Below are 4486 nucleotides of genomic sequence, written 5' to 3' on the forward strand. Positions count from 1 at the left end.
TGAATAAAGAAAAAGGAAAAAAAAATGAAAAAAAAAATCAAAATCACGTGTGCAGGAAACCAGGAAAGAATGAAAAATCAAAAATTTGTTGTCTGGTTGTATTTGGAGACCGTACATGTTCACTTTTATCTTGTGACGGTCTCACTCTTCCGTTTTATTTTACATTTTTTGAGGAGATAGTGTATTTTGGATGGTGAGTTGTGTGCCAAATGAAGGGCACTTGTGTTTATTTTTCAGTCAGTTGAGATTCAGACGGTCTTATATGGTCCTGTTTAGGAACTAGCTTGGCGCTTTTACCTCCACATTTCCATAATCTGTTTTGCCTTTTCTCACCTGAACCTCACTTTACCATATCATTTGTAAGCCCTCGGCTGTGACGGACATTGTTGGTTGGAATGTATGTATGGTACATGAATCGTCTATCATTTTTGTTGCATGCATGTTATGTAGGCCACAGTTTAGGTGAGTGACTGTTTCTTTGTCTCTCTTATACATATATAATTCACCCTTTGCTTCATGAGAGAAGAGTGACCACGTGAGAGTCCGATTTTGTTGGTCTTGCAAGGTCGATAGGTCAGCTTTATTTATGGACATCTTATAATTCGTTTGCGTAATGATCATTGTAGCTGTAACTGTTGATTTTTGTTTGCATTAAATTGGTTCAAGTAGACAAGTTATACCTAGCTCTGAGTTTCTTTTTCCGTTCCATTAGTTTTGCATATAGTTTGCTTGGGGACAAGCAAAGGTTTGGTTTGGGGAGATTTGATGCGTGCATTTTATATAGGTATTTTGTACTTTATTTGCACGCATTTCAATGCATTTTGTGTAGTGTTTAGCTACAAATGTCCCTCGAATTGTCTACTTTGGTTTCTCTTGTCTTATTTGCAGGAATGAACCAAAGAGGAGCATAATCAAGCCTAAAACATGTCCCTATGCATGCATTTAGGAGATGAGATGAGTCGGAGCTTGGAAACTACTAATTGGGATGCGCAAAGAAGAAAGATAGCTAGATGAGCAAAGGAAGAACTTCAAATTGCTAGTGCCTACTTTGAAGAGCCATATCTTGAGTTCTACAACTAATTTTCAGGTGATTCTGATTGGAGATGAAAGTTTGTCCTCTTAGCTTTCCAACGCCACCAGAATCGCCCTGTTTGCTGATGTGACCATTATTTGAGCATATTTAGTCCCCGAATTAGCCTTGTTCCCATGCTTTTTAGTGCATATTTGGGTCATTTATTGTCTTTAGTCCTTTGTTTTGCATATTCTTTGAAGTTTTGATCCCTTGGTAGGAAAGGAGTGCAAACCTTGCATTTTCATGGCAAAATGGAGCTAAATTGATTGAATTCAATGACCAAGCATCAAAGAGAAGACAAGACTAGAAGGCCTTTTTACATATTATAGTAGTTGGGCAATGATGAGAAAAGATCCTTGCATCTCCAATGAAATCCCCAAGGATTGTATGAAGAAAAAGGAAGAAAAGAAGAAGGGAAGAAGCTGATCAAGAATCCGAGCGGATTGCCCTTTGGACGCCCGTCCAGCACAAGGAATCCGAGCGTCTCCCTGAGAGAGACACTCGTCCAAAACCACCACAATCCGCCCGTCCACCCCACAAATCCGCTCGTCCAAAAGTCCCACAATTCGCTCGTCCCGTGCCCTGGACGCTCGGATTGTGTGACAGCTATTTCGTCTTCTACTTGTTCTATGAAGGATGCGCATACCTCGGGAAAGACTAGCAAAAAGGAGACTCGCATATTTTTCTGAGAGGAGCGATTCCTCAAGGACTTAATCGTCATTTAAGCCCTTAGTAAACCCTAATTTGTGTACCTAATCCCCACTATAAATACCCCATTAGTCTAATTAGATAATCATGTTCTTCTTAGCAATCTCTAGTATAGTTTATATCATTCTAATCTCTCTTTAATCTTGTAATAAACTTTTAATCAAGTCTTAATACAAATCTCATTTCCTTAATCTTTCTTTTGTTCATCTTTCATTTTGGGTAATTGAAGATTATTTGGGTTATTATTGGGAGATTGACAACCTTCCAATCAATCATCAAGTACTTCTATTATTCTTTGCTTTATTATTGGAATCATTAGTAGGTATAATTCTCTTAATCCCTTTTTAATTATTGTTAATTATCTTCATTTATTCATCATGTTTTACTTTGTTGGTATGATTGACAACCTTGCTAGCATGTTCAACATGATAATGAGTGAGTAGTTTCCTTAGCTAGGGTTAATGGGTAATTAGGGGAAACCAACATGGGGGATGATTCATGCTTAAATTAATATGTTTTCATAGTTTATTTACTTGCTTGTTGTGATCTCAACTTATGCACATGTTATATTTGATGAAATGCGAGCCTATGAATCCTTGCATTTTTTACCCATCACCTATCTTTTCAATGAGACTTGTAAGACATAAACCAACTAGAGTCTCATTAGACCATGCATATAGTTGAGTAGGGAAGATTAAGTCGACTTGTAGGTGTTGTACAATCTAATCGATTCGGCTCCGGGACCCAAACTTTCCTAGGATTGTAAGATATAAACCAACTCGATCCATCACAACAATAATTGCTTGCTTATAATTTGAGAATATGTTTGTATGATCAATTCCCATGAATCCCCTATGACCCCATGACACCCTAGTGCCTTTTATGAATTGTTTACACCCCTTTTTAATCATCTTGCTTGTTTACTTTCATTGCTATTTAGTTTAGTGATCTTCTATTCAAACCCCAAATTGTGACACCCCTAGACACCGCTAGTTGCAATTGAAAATCTCACTTCAATACCCGTCCATTGGGATCCGACCTTTACTTGCCTCTTTACTAATAGTAGAGTTGTTTGTGAAGCTATAAATATTGTTTTGGTCTAGGTGCTCCTAACGACAAGTACTGAAAACTAAACCTCAAAGAGGGCTCGACCAAAAATGGCGCGTTCTGTCACGGGGACGGTGTTAACTTGATTTAGATTTTCTTAGATTGTTATTAGTTGTGTCTTTCTTTGCCTTGGGGAAGTAAAACTCCTCAAGGTTTGTTCTAATTATTTTCAAGTTGTTTGATATTTTGCATGTCTAGAAGATCACAAGGTAACTTGTTACCCTTTGATCACGAAATTGAAAGGACTTTGACAAACGATAGAAGACTTGCTAGAGGTACTTTGAGAGGTATTGGTGAGGTTGTAGTTATTCAACCAAACACTATTGAGTTCGTCAACCCTTTTGCAAGAGAAGGTGAGGAGAACCCAACACAAAATCCAACACAAAATCAACCCACAATGCCTAAATTTTCATCACATTCCGTACCAACCGAGGAGAACCTACCCAATGGTACTCCCACACCACAACACTTAACCGGAAATTTCATTACCAAATCCGCATTTATCCAATTAGTTGAAAGAAGCCAATTTGGGGGGATGCCTAGTGAAGACCCTCACTCTCACATGGAGACTTTTTGTGACTATTGTGATGCGATTTCTCAAACCGGTGTAACTCAAGACAAAATTCGATAGGTCTTATTTCCTTTTTCTCTAATTGGCACCGCAAAACAATGGCTGAAAGGCCTTGATAAGGCTACTCTCGGAATTGACTCTTGGAAGAAATTGGCTCTAGCTTTCTACAAAAAGTTCTACCCACCGGAAAAGACTAACATGCTAAGAGCTCAAATTACGGGCTTTAAGCAAAGAGATGAAGAATCTTTGTATGAAGCTTGGGAGCGATTCAAGGGAATTTTTCGCTCATGTCCTCATCATGGACTTAGCGAGTGGTTATTGGTACAACAAGTTTGGAATGGTCTTTATGAAGATTCAAGAAACATTCTCAACATGGGATCAAATGGTATGTTCACCGAAGTTGACGATAATCAAACTTGGAACAAGATTGAGGAAATGGCGGTCCATAATTCACAATATAGTAGACCTCGCAAGGCTACTAGAGGAGGAAAGCATGAAGTGGACTCTATTACTCAATTGGGTGCTCAACTTAGTGCTCACATTGATACCATCAATTTGAAGTTCGAAAAAGCTATGGCTAGACTTGAAGAAGCCTCAAAATCACCAAAGCATCATGTTAATGCCATGACGGCATCTTCATCAATCCCAAGTGGGATATGTGAAAATTGTGGAACTTTGGGACATGACCAAAGTGAATGTAGGGGAACAAATGAACAAGTCAATGCTTTTCAAGCATACAAGAGTGGTACTACTTATTCAAATTATTACAATGAAAACACTAAATTCCACCCAAATCTCTCATACAAAAGCCAAAATGTTCAAAACCCTCAACCAACATACACCCCACCTCCCATGAGAAACCAAAATCAAAGACCCTTTTACAACCAAAACCAAGGTTACCAAAACCAAACTTCATACAATCAACAAAATGACCAAGGTTTTGATGTTCAAAAAGCGATCCTCCAAATGCAAAAGAATCAACAAGAGTTTTTCACTCAAATGAAAAAGGATAGTCAAGCAAAGGAAAT

At 38.2% G+C, this 4486-nt stretch overlaps 1 non-coding gene across 1 annotated transcript; it reads right to left on the reverse strand.

Moving 5' to 3' along the window:
* Window positions 1–3656: 3656 nt before the first annotated feature.
* On the reverse strand, window positions 3657–3763 carry LOC141625214 (small nucleolar RNA R71). The gene has a single exon (XR_012535006.1). It is a non-coding gene; the product is annotated as a small nucleolar RNA R71 (small nucleolar RNA).
* Window positions 3764–4486: the final 723 nt, after the last annotated feature.

This window comes from Silene latifolia, chromosome X (assembly GCF_048544455.1).
Source record: "Silene latifolia isolate original U9 population chromosome X, ASM4854445v1, whole genome shotgun sequence".
In the NCBI taxonomy this organism is placed as follows: domain Eukaryota; kingdom Viridiplantae; phylum Streptophyta; class Magnoliopsida; order Caryophyllales; family Caryophyllaceae; genus Silene; species Silene latifolia.